Source organism: Rana temporaria, chromosome 9, assembly GCF_905171775.1.
Source record: "Rana temporaria chromosome 9, aRanTem1.1, whole genome shotgun sequence".
In the NCBI taxonomy this organism is placed as follows: Eukaryota; Metazoa; Chordata; class Amphibia; order Anura; family Ranidae; genus Rana; species Rana temporaria.
In genome coordinates, this window is record NC_053497.1 from 164,745,961 (window position 1) to 164,763,497 (window position 17,537).

At 47.5% G+C, this 17,537-nt stretch overlaps 1 pseudogene across 1 annotated transcript in view; it reads left to right on the plus strand.

The window, feature by feature from the left end:
• Positions 1 to 17,537, plus strand: part of LOC120914274 — a 58,859-nt pseudogene that overhangs the window by 17,673 nt on the left and 23,649 nt on the right. Inside the window, exon 3 of the transcript XR_005743650.1 lies at positions 7,277 to 7,555. The product of XR_005743650.1 is annotated as a class I histocompatibility antigen, F10 alpha chain-like (transcript). The remainder of the gene's footprint in view (positions 1 to 7,276; positions 7,556 to 17,537) is intronic.

Consider the following 17,537-nt stretch of genomic DNA (forward strand, 5'->3'; position numbering starts at 1 on the left):
TAAAGTGAATAACTCAACACCAAGTTCACTATATGGACCCCTTATATATTTGTACATGTTGATCATATCCCCCCTTATTCTCCTCTTCTCAAGAGTGAATAGATTTAGTTCCTCTAATCTTTCCTCATAGCTGAGCTCCTCCATGCCTCTTATCAGTTTGGTGAGCGGCTATAGCCGCCGGCTGTATCACGGGAGCGCGCCCGCAAAAAACTTTCCACCATGCGAGGGAGCTCGCATGAAGGTGGAAAGTTCTTGCGGGGGGGAGCCGAGACAGCCGCCGAGGGACCCCAGAAGACCAGGTTCGGGGCCACTCTGTGCAAAACGAGCTACACAGTGCAGGTAAGTAGAACATGTTTGTTATTTAAAAAAAAAAAATCTCTTTAGTGATCCTTTAACCACTTAGGCTCCGTTCCTACGGAGTCCGCCTGCTCCCGCCAGCTCAGCGGGAGATCAGTCCGCAGATCTCCGCTGAGCCGACGAATGACAAGCTCCTCTCTGCTCACTGAGTGGGGAGGGGCTTGTCGGGCACCGCTGTTTCCTATGGAGCGATCTGATGAAAACGGACAGCATGTCCGTTTTCATGAGATCTTACCCGATCCGATCCGCATGGACGGATGGGGACGTGCCCCCCATACGTCTGTTTTTAGCGGATCGGATAGGGTCGGATGTCAGCGGACATGTCTCCGCTGACATCCGACACTCCATAGGGATGCATGGAGCGGCCGTTCAGGTCCGCCGTCAAAACTGACAGGCGGACCCGAATGGTCTGTCGTGTGAATGAGGCCTTAAGCCCTGGACCATTTTGTTGCTAAAGGACCAGGCCCCTTTTTGAGATTCGGCACTGCGTTGCTTTAGCTCAGTTTAGGCCGATACGTATTCTACATATTTTTGTTAAAAAAACATCACAATATGGTTTATTGATTGGCTTGCGCAAAAGTTATAGCTTCTATAAAATAGGGGATAGTTTTATGGCATTTTTATTAATATATATATATATATATATATATATATATATATATATATATATATATATATATATTTTACTAGTAATGGCGGCGATCAGCGATTTTTTGACACTATTTTGGGACCATTGTCATTTTTACAGCAATCAGTGCTATAAAAAAATGCACTGATTGTGAAAATGACACTGGCAGTGAAGGGGTTAACCTGTAGCGGGCACTGAAGGGGTTAAGATGTCTCTTACTGTGTGGGGGCGTGGCTTGGCGTGTGACGTCACTGGTCCTCTGTTCCCTATGACAGGGAACAGACGATCAGTGACAGGCTCACTAGGAAGCACAGGGAGAGGTTTGTTTGCACTTACCTCTCCCCGTTCTTCAGCTCTGTGACCTAATCGTGGGACACCGGCAGCGATGGGGCCCGCGGGTGCATTCACGGAGTACCCGACCGGGTCGCGAGCATTAAAGGAGACGTACCTGTACGCCAATATGTGCAGCCGTGCCATTGTGCCGATGTACATCGGCGTCGGCAAGCGGTTAAGGACACGGCGGCTTCCCGGGCCCCCTCCTTAGCAACCATCTATATACAGTGTAAAAGAAACAAAACACAAATCGCGGTGAAAACGCTTGTCCAAAAACGCAGCAAGCCCAGCAAAAAGCACTGCAGAAACTTTCAAAAGCAACATGCATAGATGTGCATCGGGCCTTATAGAGCTTCCCCCAGCCCTGCCCCCTCCTTGTCCCCCCAGCTGATATAGATGGAAATTAGGATTCAGATCCATGAAGAGAAGGTAGACAGATGAACAGCAGACATCTTAGACATGGCTTAATTAGATGCTCTTCAGCCCTGGTTCACATTGATGCGATTTGGCATGTCAAATCACGTGCCAAATCGGCAGTTATCGCCCCCAATGGCACCATCCGAATGGGTGCGACGCCGACTCTGTGGCGCCCCCACCCATTCCCAAAAGTAGTTTCTGAACTACTTTTAGCGATTTCAGGTGAAATTTCATCAGACATCTTCAATTTCAATAGACATCTGTACAGATGTGTCTGACATCATCGGACTGACATGCGGGAATGAAATTGTGCGAGTTCATCTGAATTTAATTCCCGTAGCAGTGTGAGCCAGAGCTCAATCCTATGAATTACTAATTGCAGTAAGGACCATTGCCCGGGATTTCTGGGATCAATGCAGTTCTTATGGACCCCTTTGAATAAGGCTTCAATATCTGATATTTACAAAAATAAATATGTAGGCATTTCTGATCTTTAGGCTGGACTCACACACAGTGCATGATCGTCGTTTTTCTGCATTGTAAAATGCCGGACACCACAATTGTTGCCTGTGAACCTCATTCACACTGTAATGCAGCCCAGAGCTGTGCTGAAGTGGGCTGTGATAAAATACAGGCATGCTGTATCTTATTGCAGTGCACTGTACAGGATCGCATGTCACTGTACAGGATCGCATGTCACTGTACAGGATCGCATGTCACTGTACAGGATCGCATGTCACTGTACAGGATCGCATGTCACTGTACAGGATCGCATGTCACTGTACAGGATCGCATGTCACTGTACAGGATCGCATGTCACTGTACAGGAGAGCATCACACTCTGCTGAACAGTGACATGCATGAAGTGTACATTTGTCCACTTCAAATAAAGTTCAGTGAGGGGAAAAAAGAGTTGTGTGATGCTCTGAATTGTGCACCACACCGCCCCCTACTGCATTTAGGATGGAGTGCTCAGGTTTACCTTTCCGACAGCTGTCTGTTCTGTGTGATTTTACTTTAGAAAATGCTGATTGCCTGGTTTTCATGCTGATCCAATGGTGCTCATATTATTATATAAATCACTGACCCAGAATAAGTTTGCAGATTAGAAAGTCTCACTTCATTTGCTACATGCTTCTTCCAGGTCAGGGACTCAGAAAGCACTGAACCCAGTGACAGCCAGGCAGAAGGTATGCTCAGGAGATCAGCAATGGCAGCCACCATATTCCCCTCGGTTAAGATGAAGTGTCTTCCAATGTATGTTATGCTCCTTCTACAATACAGATCTCCCTATGAATAGTGATGGATGTGATCTGGGATAACAGGTTCTGGTTCTAGTAAAACCCGTCAGCTGCACAGGACAGTTACGACATAAACAGATCCAAGCAGACAGGAATCCCAGTGACAGCAGACATTTCCTTTACATCAGTAATAGGAGAACAGCAGATCTCCAGCTGTAGTAGAACTACAAGTCCCAGCAGGCATTGCCATCTCCCTGGTGACTTTCTTCCCTCTCTGAGTATGGGGCAGTGATGGGATTTGTAGTTCCCCAGCAGCTGGAGCTGTGCTGTGTGTGGAGGATCCTGTCACTGTACAGAGAGGTAAGTGGCCAGGAGACAAGTGTTACTCCGACTCCAAGACTTGTGACATCATCAGACCAGACTGAGGATGAGAGATGACGGATATAGAAGATATCAGGGTAGTTGTGTTCTATAATCCAGCAGAGGATGGGAAGGATTTCCTGAGTCCAGAATGGAGGAATATTTGTGATGAGGGAATCGGCTTGTCTATGAAGGGGGATGGGGGGAATCCAGTGTAGAAATATGGGGGCCGCCATTGCTGACCCCCCTCTGATAGTCTCCTGATCACACTCCTCCCTTTACCGCTCTCATCTTCCAGCTCCATCTTCCCTCTCCTATGGATTGTCCAACTACAGATTGTAGAAGTGTTAGAGATCTATTATCTCTGCCATCTGATGGTGGACAGACATGGCGGGTGTCCCCGGTGTGGAGATTAAATCTTGGGGTCACTGACCTGGAAGAAGTCAGAGCTCCAGATCTACAATCTACATGGTATGAGATAATGGGGGGGGGGGGGTAGTATGAGATGATGGAGGGGGGGGGGATGGTATGAAATGATGGTGGGTTGTGTGAAATGATAGGAGGATAGTATGAGATGATGGGGAGGATAGTATGAGATGATGGGGGAATGGTGTGAAATGATGGGGGAATAATATGAGATGGGGGGGGTGGTATGAAATGATGGGAGGATAGTATGAGATAATGGGGGAATTGTACGAGATGATGGGGAGATGGTATGAGATATGATGGGGGGGGGGTAGTATGAGATGTTGGGGAGGATGGTATGAGATGATGGGGAGGATGGTATGAGATGATGGGGGTGGGTGGTATGAGATGATGGGGGGGGGGGGGTGGTATGAGATGATGGGGGTGGGTGGTATGAGATGATGGGGGGGGGGGGGATGGTATGAGATGATGATGGTGGGTGGTGTGAAATGATAGGAGGATAGTATGAGATGATGGGGAGGATAGTATGAGATGATGGGGGGGGGGGATGGTGGGAAATGATGGGAGGATAGTATGAGATAATGGGGGAATGGTACGAAATGATGGGGAGACGGTATGCGTTGTTGGGGGGGGGGGGGTGGTATGAGAGGATGGGGGAATAATATGAGATGATGGGGGGGATGGTATGATATGATGGGGAGGATGTAATGAGAGGATGGTATGAGATGATGGGGGGGGGATGGTATGAGATGTTGGGGGGGTGGTATGAAATGATGGGGGGGGGTGGTATGAGATGATGGGGGGGGGTGGTATGAGAGACGATGGGGGGGGGGGGATGGTATGAGATGATGGGGGGGGATGGTATGAGATGATGGGGGGGGATGGTATGAGATGATGGGGGGGGGGATGGTATGAGAGATGATGGGGGGAGGTATGAGAGATGATGGGGGGGATGGTATGAGATGATGGGGGGGGGGGGATGGTATGAGAGATGATGGGGGGAGGGGAGGGGATGGTATGAGATGATGGGGGGGATGGTATGAGAGATGATGGGGAAATAATATGAGATGGGGGGGATGGTATGATATGGGAGGATGGTATGAGATGATGGGGGAATAATATGAGATAGGGGGGTGGTATGAGATAATGGGGGGGGGGTATGAGATGATGCGGGGGGGATGGTATGAGAGATGATGGGGGGAGGGGAGGGGATGGTATGAGATGATGGGGGGGATGGTATGAGATGATGGGGGGGGGGGTGGTATGAGATGATGGGGGGGATGGTATGAGAGATGATGGGGGGATGGTATGAGATGATGGGGGGGGGTGGTATGAGATGATGGGGGGGGTGGTATGAGATGATGGGGGGGTGGTATGAGATGATGGGGGGGGTGGTATGAGATGATGGGGGGAGATGGTATGAGATGATGGGGGAGATGGTATGAGATGATGGGGGGGGGGTGGTATGAGAGATGATGGGGGGGGGGTGGTATGAGATGATGGGGGGGGGGGTGGTATGAGATGATGGGGGGGGATGGTATGAGATGATGGGGGGGGATGGTATGAGATGATGGGGGGGGATGGTATGAGATGATGGGGGGGGGGATGGTATGAGATGATGGGGGGGGATGGTATGAGAGATGATGGGGGGGATGGTATGAGAGATGATGGGGGGATGGTATGAGAGATGATGGGGGGGTGGTATGAGATGATGGGGGGGATGGTATGAGAGATGATGGGGGGATGGTATGAGAGATGATGGGGGGATGGTATGAGAGATGATGGGGGGATGGTATGAGAAGATGGGGGGGGTGGTATGAGAGATGATGGGGGGGGGATGGTGTGAGAGATGATGGGGGGGGGATGGTATGAGATGATGGGGGGGATGGTATGAGAGATGATGGGGGGATGGTATGAGAGATGATGGGGGGATGGTATGAGAAGATGGGGGGGGTGGTATGAGATGATGGGGGGAGATGGTATGAGATGATGGGGGGGATGGTATGAGATGATGGGGGAGATGGTATGAGATGATGGGGGAGATGGTATGAGATGATGGGGGGGGGGGGGTGGTATGAGAGATGATGGGGGGGGATGGTATGAGATGATGGGGGGGGGATGGTATGAGAGATGATGGGGGGATGGTATGAGATGATGGGGGGGGGATGGTATGAGATGATGGGGGGGATGGTATGAGAGATGATGGGGGGGATGGTATGAGAGATGATGGGGGGGGGGGGTGGTATGAGAGATGATGGGAGGGATGGTATGAGAGATGATGGGGGGGTGGTATGAGAGATGATGGGGGGGGATGGTATGAGATGATGGGGGGGGGGTGTGAGAGAGATGATGATGGGGGGATGGTATGAGATGATGGGGGGGATGGAGTGAGATGATGGGGGGGGGATGGTGTGAGAGATGATGGGGGGGATGGTATGAGATGATGGGGGGGGGGATGGTATGAGATGATGGGGGGGGGGTGTGAGAGAGATGATGATGGGGGGATGGTATGAGATGATGGGAGGGGTGAGATGATGGGGGGGATGGAGTGAGATGATGGGGGGGGATGGTATGAGATGATGGGGGGGATATGAGAGAGATGATGGGGGGGGATGGTGTGAGAGATGATGGGGGGATGGTATGAGAGAGATGATGGGGGGGGGATGGTATAAGATGATGGGGGGGGGGTGGTATAAGATGATGGGGGGGGTGAGATGATGACCCCTGATAACACACAATATACACTCCTCTTCTCATTTCTATATAAAGTCCCCGGAGTGATCGGTGATCTCTGCAGGATTGGTATGAAGTTTGTATTTCCTGAACTCTCCCTGAACTCTGTGTGCACTCAGCAGGACATGACCTCTCCTGGGTCGGTGTGTCGGTCAGTGATCAGCACAGACTCCGCCATTTCTCTTACTGGGACTGATCATTATCTGTATAATATTATCATCTCTGTGTTGTAGAATGGATTTATCCCCCGTCATTCCCCTCCCCCGCTATAGGATGGAACGTTCCTTTTCTTCTGACACACTTGGTGATTGGATAAGGGGAAACATTGGCCAATAAGCTGGCTGAAGACATTTCATCTGATTAGATGTTGGGGTGATTGACAGCTCAGAGCGTCCAATCAGTAATCAGCAGATTCTTCGCGCTCTCTGTACGGACTTCTATGTGATTGTCTCCATTCCTATTGGCTATTCCAGTCCTGCGATCCGGTTTTCTCGATTATCGCTCCATCCCGGGGGGATTGTACACAGCGGGAGGGGGGAGCAGGGTGACGGATCTCTTACTTTGCTCCTCCCTCCAGATGTGTCTGAGGGGGATTGCTGGGACTTGTAGTTCACCCCGTGGTACAGATGAGGTGGGGGGGGGGATGGTGAGTGTAGAAATATACAGAGTGATGCTCAGTGTCCGTACATATAATACATGTCACACCCCGCCCATCACATGGGGCATCCATTGCTGGACACTTCCTCTGATCCCGGGTCACATCTTCCTCTTCTGTTTGCAGGGATCCATATTGTACAGGAGATGTACGGCTGTGAGCTGAGAGATGACGGCACCACTGAGGGGTATGAGCATCATAGATATGATGGGAGAGATTTCATGTATCTGGACACACAGAGAGAGATCTATATCCCGACCATGAATGAGGCTCAGATCACCACACAGAGATGGAACAGTCCGGAGATGAGAGAGGGGGAGAGAATCAAGAATTATCTGGAGAATATCTGTATTACAGCACTGAAGAAATACATAGAGTACGGGAGAGAAGATCTGGAGAGGAGAGGTGAGAACACTCCATATACATTGTATTATATACATCCTCTGTGTACAGTTCTCTCTCTCTCTCTCTCTCTCTCTCTCTCTCTCTCTCTCTCTCTCTCTCTCTCTCTCTCTCTCTCTCTCTCTCTCTCTCTCTCTCTCTCTCTCTCTCTCTCTCTCTCTCTCTCTCTCTCTCTCTCTCTCTCATATAATATATATATCTATCCTCTGTACTCTCTCTCTCTCTCATATAATATATATATCTATCCTCTGTACTCTCTCTCTCTCTCTATATATATATATATATATATATATTGTATTATAAATCCTCTGTTCTCTCTTTCTCTCTCCCCAACGCCTTCTACTACTACATGCCACACTCCACCTACTTCTCTGATAAGCCACACCCACTGTCACCTGAATCCACACCCACCGATAATAAAACCCAATATAGTCTGGAGAGTCCTTGGCCCAGAAATGGGTGGAGTTTAATGAAGTGGGTGTAGCTTCTCATTCCACCAATCGAGACTCACCCTGACTGTCTGGCCGGGTCTGTCTGTCAGTGATGATCTGTCCATCCCGGTCTGTGTCCATTCATGTCTTCCAGTCTGTAGATATCGGGATCTGTCCCCTCCCATCGGTGAGTATTGTGGTGATCAAAGGAATAATCTCCCCTCCCCCACAATGACTCCTTCAGGATGTCGGGGTTCTCCTCAGAGATCAGTCACCTCTATACATCTTCTCTTATTGTAGCTGCTTCCATCACACACGTCACACAGAGCGTTCATCCACCCAGTGTGATCCGCACCCCGATACTGGGAGAGTTATCAGAGATTTCTACACAACACTGAGTGTATAATACACCATACAATCTACACACCGTACAATACATACCAACCCACATAGAGAAATCTCCAACAAGCATAACTCCACCCAACACTGAGTGTATAATACACCATACAATCTACACACCGTACAATACATACCAACCCACATAGAGAAATCTCCAACAAGCATAACTCCACCCAACACTGAGTGTATAATACACCATACAATCTACACACCGTACAATACATACCAACCCACATAGAGAAATTTCCAACAAGCATAACTCCACCCAACACTGAGTGTATAATACACCATACAATCTACACACCGTACAATACCTACCAACCCACATAGAGAAATTTCCAACAAGCATAACTCCACCCAACACTGAGTGTATAATACACCATACAATCTACACACCGTACAATACCTACCAACCCACATAGAGAAATCTCCAACAAGCATAACTCCACCCAACACTGAGTGTATAATACACCATACAATCTACACACCGTACAATACATTCCAACCCACATAGAGAAATCTCCAACAAGCATAACTCCACCCAACACTGAGTGTATAATACACCATACAATCTACACACCGTACAATACATTCCAACCCACATAGAGAAATCTCCAACAAGCATAACTCCACCCAACACTGAGTGTATAATACACCATACAATCTACACACCGTACAATACATACCAACCCACATAGAGAAATCTCCAACAAGCATAACTCCACCCAACACTGAGTGTATAATACACCATACAATCTACACACCGTACAATACATACCAACCCACATAGAGAAATGTCCAACAAGCATAACTCCACCCAACACTGAGTGTATAATACACCATACAATCTACACACCGTACAATACATTCCAACCCACATAGAGAAATCTCCAACAAGCATAACTCCACCCAACACTGAGTGTATAATACACCATACAATCTACACACCGTACAATACATACCAACCCACATAGAGAAATGTCCAACAAGCATAACTCCACCCAACACTGAGTGTATAATACACCATACAATCTACACACCGTACAATACAAACCAACCCACATAGAGAAATCTCCAACAAGCATAACTCCACCCAACACTGAGTGTATAATACACCATACAATCTACACACCGTACAATACCTACCAACCCACATAGAGAAATCTCCAACAAGCATAACTCCACCCAACACTGAGTGTATAATACACCATACAATCTACACACCGTACAATACCTACCAACCCACATAGAGAAATCTCCAACAAGCATAACTCCACCCAACACTGAGTGTATAATACACCATACAATCTACACACCGTACAATACATACCAACCCACATAGAGAAATGTCCAACAAGCATAACTCTACCCAACACTGAATTGTGTCTAAAATATATCTAAAGCCTCGTACACACGATCAGACTTTTCCGTGGATTTTTGTCCGAAGGGCGTTGGCCGTGAACTTGTTCTGCATACACATGGCACAACATTTTCAGCCAAATCACGTGGTTTTTCAGCTCTTTACCGCCACCCTTTGGGCAACTTCTGCTATTGTTGTCTGATGGTTAGCATTGGTTCTGAGCATGCGTGTTTGGACTTTAGTCCGATGGACTTGTGTACACACGATCGGATTAGCCGACGTAACACATTTGTTGTCGGAAAGTTTGAGAGCATGCACAGCCAACATTTGTCCGTGGAAATTCCGACAACAATTGTCCGATGGAGCGTACAGACGGTTGGTTTAACCACTTCCATACCGGGCCTATTTTGGCACTTCTCTCTTTCATGCAAAAATCATGATTTTTTTGCTAGAAAATTACTCAGAACCCCCAAACATTATATATGTTTTTTTTAGAAGACACCCTAGGCAGTCGTTGCAACTTTTTATCTCGCACGGTATTTGCGCAATCATTTTTCAAACGCCTTTTTTTGGGAAAAAAAACGGTTTCATGAATTAAAAAATAACAAAACAGTAAAGTTAGCCCAATTTTTTTGTATAATGTGAAAGATGATGTTACACCGAGTAAATAGATACCTAACATGTCACGCTTTAAAATTGCGCACACTCATGGAATGGCGCCAAACTTCAGTACTTAAAAATCTCCATAGGCGTTGCTTATTTTTTTTTTTTACAGGTTACCAGTTTAGAGTTACAGAGGAGGTCTAGTGCTAGAATTGTTGCACGCAGCGATACCTCACATGTGTGGTTTGAACAGCGTTTACATATGTGGGCGGGACTTGCGTGTGTGTTCGCTTCTGAGCACGATCTACCGGGGACAGGGGCATATAAAAATACAAAATGTATTATTTTATTTTACTTAATTTATTTTTACACTTTTTTAAAAACATTTTTTTTTTTTTGATCACTTTTATTACAAGGAATGTAAACATCCATTGTAATAGAAATGGTTTGTGACAGGAACTCTTTATGGAGAGATGCGGGTTAATAAGACCTCACATCTCTCCTCCAGGCTGGAAAGAATGGGATTGTGAAAAAAAAATTCACAGATCTCATGCTTTTAGCCGCGATTGCAGCTTTGTTTACATTTTTGTTCCCGGGCGTGATGTCATAACATCGCACCCGGGCCTCCACCAATCAGAGAGATGACTGGTGACCATCTGGTCACCAGTCATCTCTATGCCTCCCATCCGTCGCCGGCAGATCGTTTCTCCGGGTCTCCGATGGCACGGGAGAGCCCGGAGAAGCACCGGATGGGGGTGGGAGGGGGAGGTGGAGTTCCCTTCCCCAGCCTGTAAGAACGATCAAGAGGTGGAATTGCCGCTATGATCGTTCTTATGGTGCAAAGGATCGCCGGCTGAAGAGATGGATATCTGAATGATGCCTGTAGCTGCACCCATCATTCAGATATCCCCACTGAAAGTCCAGGACGTCATATGACGTCCTTGGGCGGGAAGTGGTTAAAACACGTCCGTCGGACCGTTGTTGTCGGAAAGTCTGATTGTGTGTACGGGCCTTTACTATGGCTCTACCCTAGAAGGAGAACTAAGCCCTGCATCACACTACCATAACAAGATGCTCAAAGTTATAAGCGACTTTACTGATCAACGTTCCTATGACTTGGATGGATCAGTGTTTTTTTTTCTTACACATTTTTCAAGCATAAACATGCGTCACACGTTGGGTTTCCCAGTCACTTGAATCGGCTGCCCTACACACAACAAATGTCTCAAAGTCGCTCTAGAACATTTTCCGTCGTGGAGTGTCATGTTTTTTTCAGTGCACGTTTCGGTGCATTTGTAACAACAAATTTTGTCACGCAGCAAAACCCACATCTGCTGACCGTGATCCGGGTGTCATTAACCACTTAAGGACCGCCGCACGACGATATACGTCGTCAAAATGTCACAGTTTGGCACAAGGCCGTACATGTACGTCCCCTTTAAGAAACCAGCCGTGGGTCGGCGCGCTCGCGACCCGGTCCGAAGCTCCGTGACCGCACCCGCGGACCAGATCGCCGCCGGTGTCCCACAATCGGGTCACAGGAGCTGAAGAACAGGGAGAGGTGAGTGTAAACAAACCTTCCCCGTTCTTCTCTGTGGCTTGTCACTGATCGTCTGTTCCCTGTTATAGGGAACGATGATCAGTGACGTCACACGTCCAGCCCCGCCCCCCTACAGTAAGAAACACACAATAGGACATACTTAACCCCTACAGCGCCCCTTAGTGGTTAACCCCTTCGCTGCCATTGTCATTTTCACAGTAAGACGTGCATTTTTATAGCAGTTTTCGCTGTGAAAATGACAATGGTCTAGAGCTGCACGATTCTGTCCAAAATGAGAATCCACAATTTTTTTGCTTAGAATGAAGATCACGATTTTCTCACGATTCTCACGGCGTAAAATCTTTTACATTTATACCAAAAAAAAATAAATGGGCTAACTTTACTGGCTAGTTTTTTTTAAATTCATTAAAGTAATTTTTTCCCAAAAAATTGCATTTAAAAAGACTGCTGCGCAAATACAGTGCAACATAAAATATTGCAACAACCGCCATTTTATTTTCTAGGGTCTCTACTAAAAAAATATATAATGTTTGGGGGTTCCAAGTAATTTTCTAGCAAAAAAAATAATGATTTTAAAGTGGAGGTTCCCCCTAAAATAAAATTCTAACAATACATTGAGAAGACTGATTACACTGCGGGTATGCTGTTTTTTGTTTTTTTTCGTACATACCTCGATATCGCCGTTTCATCCCTCGGCTTCCGGGTATGATTCTAGTGGGGCTGGGCGTTCCTAGTTGATTGACGTTCCTCCAACCGACGCATACTTGACGTCACGACTTTCCAAAAGAAGCCGAACGACGCTGCGCAGGTGCCGTATAGAGCCGACTCTATACGGCGCCTGCGCAATGACGTTCGGCTTCTGTCGGAAAGTCGTGACGCGCAGTATGCGCCGGTCGGAGGAACGTCAATCAACTAGGTCCAGCAAGAATCCTACCCGGAAGCTGAGGGATGAAACGGTGATAACGAGGTATGTACGGAAAAAAAAAAAAAAACAGCATACCCGCAGTGTAATCAGTCTTCTCAATGTATTGTTAGAATTTTTTTTTTAGGGGGAAACTTCACTTAACTTGAAAAGAGCTGTCAGAAAAAGGTTTGGTGTTTAAGTGGTTAACCACTTCCCGCCCGGCCTATGGCCGATTTACGTCCGGGAAGTGGTTATGAAATCCTGACCGGACGTTCTAGAACGTCCTGCAGGATTTCATGCCGCGCGCGCCCGTGGGGGCGCGCATCGCGGCGATCGGTGATGCGGGGTGTCAGTCTGACACCCTGCATCTCCGATCTCGGTAAAGAGCCTCCGGCGGAGACTCTTTACCACGTGATCAGCCGTGTCCAACCACGGCTGATCACGATGTAAACAGGAAGAGCCGTCGATGGCTCTTCCTCACTCGCGTCTGACAGACGCGAGTAGAGGATAGCCGATCGGCGGCTCTCCTGACAGGGGGGGTTAGCGCTGATTGTTTATCAGCGCAGCCCCCCCCTCGGATCGCCACACTGGACCACCAGGGATGCCCACCCTGGAGCACCAGGGTGGGCAAAAAAAAAAAAAAATGACAGAAAAAAAAAAAAAGTCTAAAAAATAAATAAAAAAAAAGCATAAAGGAAAAAAAAAAGATGCCAGTCAGTGCCCACAAATGGGCACTGACTGGCAACCTGGCAAAAATCAGTGCTGCCACCCCAGTGTCCATCAGCGCCACCCCAGTGTCCATCAGCGCCACCCCACAGTGCCCATCCATGCCCAGTGCCCACCTATCAGTGCCCATCTGTGCCACCCATAAGTATCCATCAGTGCCGCCCATGAGTGCCCATCTGTGCCGCCTATGTGTGCCCATCTGTGCCGCCTATGTGTGCCCATCAGTGCCGCCTATGTGTGCCCATCAGTGCCGCCTATGTGTGCCCATCAGTGCCGCCTATGTGTGCCCATCAGTGCCGCCTATGTGTGCCCATCAGTGTTGCATACCAGCGCCGCCAATCAGTGCCACCTCATCTGTGCCCGTCAGTACTACCTCATCGATGTCCATCAGTGCCATCTCATCGGTCAACATTAGTGCCGCCATATCAGTGCCCGTAATTGAAAGAGAAAACTTATTTACAAAAAAATTAACAGAAAAAAATAAACGTATTTTTTTTTCCAAATTTTCAGCCTTTTTTTAGTTGTTGCGCAAAAAAAAAAAATCGCAGAGGTGATCGAATACCACCAAAAGAAAGCTCTATTTGTGGGGAAAAAAGGACGCCAATTTTGTTTGGGTACAGTGTAGCATGACCGCGCAATTGCCATTCAAAGTGCGACAGTGCTGAAAGCTGAAAATTGGCTTGGGCGGGAAGCTGCGTAAGTACCTGGTATGGAAGTGGTTAAACATTCCCTAATTTACATACAGAAGTTTATTCCTTTGAAGTGATACAATGTTTAGACTTACGGTAACTTTCCACTGATAAAGAATGTTTTTAAAACTTGGCAGGCTGCCCAGACTGACTTTTGGCTGAGAGCAGACAGGAAATTCTTTGCATACCAAAGTGCAGAGAGAAAATTATTTTCATGTCAAAGATCGCCAAACCCTGTGTCAAGAATTGCAACGGAAAAAGATTGCGATAACGATTCTTGACGATTAATCGTGCAGCTCTACAATGGTCCCAAAAATGTGTCAAAAGTGTCCGATGTGTCCGCCATAATGACGCAGTCACGAAAAAAAATTAAACGCTGATCGCTGCCATTAGTAGTAAAAGAAAAAAATTATAATAAAAATGCCATAAAACTATCCCCTATTTTGTAAACGCTATCAATTTTGTGCAAACCAATCAATAAACGCTTATTGCGATTTTTTTTTATTTTTATCAAAAATATGTCGAAGAATACGTATCGGCCTAAACTGAGGAAAAAAACTTTTTATATATATTTTTTGGGGATATTTATAGTAAAATATAGATTTTTTTTTCAAAATTGTCGCTCTATTTTTGTTTATAGCGCAAAAAATAAAAACCGCAGAGGTGATCAAATACCACCAAAAGAAAGCTCTATTTGTGGGAAAAAAAGGACTGCGCAATTGTCGGTTAAAGCGACGCAGTGCCGAATCGCAAAAAGGGGCAAGGTCCTTTACCTGCATAATGGTCCGGGGCTTAAGCATTGGGGGCACAGTGAGGGGAGGCTGCAATGGGGTCACAGTGAGCGGAGGCTGCAATGGGGTCACAGTGAGCGGAGGCTGCAATGGGGTCACAGTGAGCGGAGGCTGCAATGGGGTCACAGTGAGCGGAGGCTGCAATGGGGTCACAGTGAGCGGAGGCTGCAATGGGGTCACAGTGAGCGGAGGCTGCAATGGGGTCACAGTGAGCGGAGGCTGCAATGGGGTCAAAGTGAGCGGAGGCTGCAATGGGGTCAAAGTGAGCGGAGGCTGCAATGGGGTCAAAGTGAGCGGGGGCTGCAATGGGGTCACAGTGAGCGGAGGCTGCAATGGGGTCACAGTGAGCGGAGGCTGCAATGGGGTCACAGTGAGCGGAGGCTGCAATGGGGTCAAAGTGAGCGGAGGCTGCAATGGGGTCACAGTGAGCGGAGGCTGCAATGGGGTCACAGTGAGCGGAGGCTGCAATGGGGTCACAGTGAGCGGAGGCTGCATTGGGGTCACAGTGAGCGGAGGCTGCAATGGGGTCACAGTGAGCGGAGGCTGCATTGGGGTCACAGTGAGCGGAGGCTGCAATGGGGTCAAAGTGAGCGGGGGCTGCAATGGGGTCAAAGTGAGCGGGGGCTGCAATGGGGTCACAGTGAGCTGAGGCTGCAATGGCGGGCACAGGTGAGGCTGCAATGGCGGGCACAGGTGAGGCTGCAATGGCGGGCACAGGTGAGGCTGCAATGGTGGGCACAGGTGAGGCTGCACTGATAAAGATGTTGTTAATATTTATTTTTGTAACTTTAATTCTGCATAAAACATTTAAGTGTCATTTCATGACATAATTTACGATGGCGTGTTTAAGGGGGGGGGGGGGGATTAGGAGCGGTGCAGGGTAGGGATCAATCAGTTGGGTCAACTGGTGGCGAGTAACCCTTAAGGCCTGGCTATTAGCTCAGGATTTGAAATTTTGAGCCCTGGCCTAAATGGTAACGCAAGCCTTACACGCATTACCACACGTTTTCAAAATAAATGCACAGCAAAGCATGTATTGTCTTGTTGCCATGCATTCATAAACAGATAGAAACACACAGAAAAGTGTGCATTTTCTTGCTGGCTGCCATGCGCTATGAAACGCGCAGATAATCGCATTGCCACGGATTTTCTGTGCAGGTTGCCACATGTTTGGAAATGCCCAGATGAGAACTCGGCCTAAATGGTACTGCAAGTGTGAAACACATTGCCATGCATTTTCATAACCGACAGCAAAGCATACATTTTCATGTCGGTTGCCAGACAGAAGCAAATTAATGGTAACGCAAGCGTGCCACGCATTGTCGCAAGTTTTTTTAAATACAAGGTAAAGTGTGTGTTTTCTGTGCAGGTTGCCACGTGTTTTTAAAACACATGGCAAAGCATGCGTTTTACTTGTGAGTTGTCATGCATTCAGAAATGTGCAGATGTGAACAAATGGTGTCGCAAGCATGATGCGCATTGCTAGGCGTTTTTCAAAATGCAAGGCAAAGCACGCATTCCCTGTGTGGGTTGCTGTGCTTTTTGAAATGCGCAAATGCGAAAGCAGCCTAGATGGTAAAGCAAAGGTGACGCACATTGCCGTCCTTTTTAAAAATGCACAGCAAAGCATGGATTTTCTTGTAAGTTTCCATGTGCTGGGAAACACACGTGCGTACAAATGGTAAGACCCCTTTCACACTGGAGCAGTTTGCAGGCACTACTGCGCTAAAAATAGCGCCTGCAAACCGACCCTTAACTGCTGCTGCTGTTTCTCCAGTGTGAAAGCCCTCCCAAGACGGGAAAAAAAGTCCTGCTAGCCGAATCTTTGGAGCGGTGTATTTACCGCTCTTTTACCGCTCCCGCCCATTGAAATCAATGGGACACTACGTATATACCGCCGGCAATGCGCCACTGCAAAGGCACATTGGGGCGGGTTTAACCCTTCCTCGGCTGCTAGCGGGGGTAAAACCACTAGAGGCCGAATAGCGCTGCAAAATTAGCAGTAAAGCGCCGCTTTACCACCACTGCACCGCCCGCCCCAGTGTTGCTGCATGTTTTTAAAATGTGCGGCAAAGCATGCGTTTTCTTGCTGGTTGCCATGAACTTGAAAATGCGTAGATGCAAACAATTGGTAACGCAAGTGCATTGCCACGTGTTTGGAAACACACCTAAATGGTAACGCAAGCATGACGCATACTGCCAAGTGGGATGCCACGCATTTGGAAATACGCAGATGCAAAATTATGGTACCGTGACGCGCATTGCAGCGTGTTTCAGAAACGTTCAGGAAAAACATGCGTTTTTTCTTCCGGGTTGTGCGTTTGGATATCTCACGTTTGGGAGCAGCACACACAGGCTAAATTCCCATTCTGGAGAGGAGCGTTTTCACAGAAAAATTCCAAACGCTGAAAAAAACGCACCTAAATGATAGGAGAGTTTAGCACTTCAGCAATTTTTTATTTTTATGGATGGAATAAATATTCTGGCCAATGAAATTAATAAACACCCAAGCATTTGACAC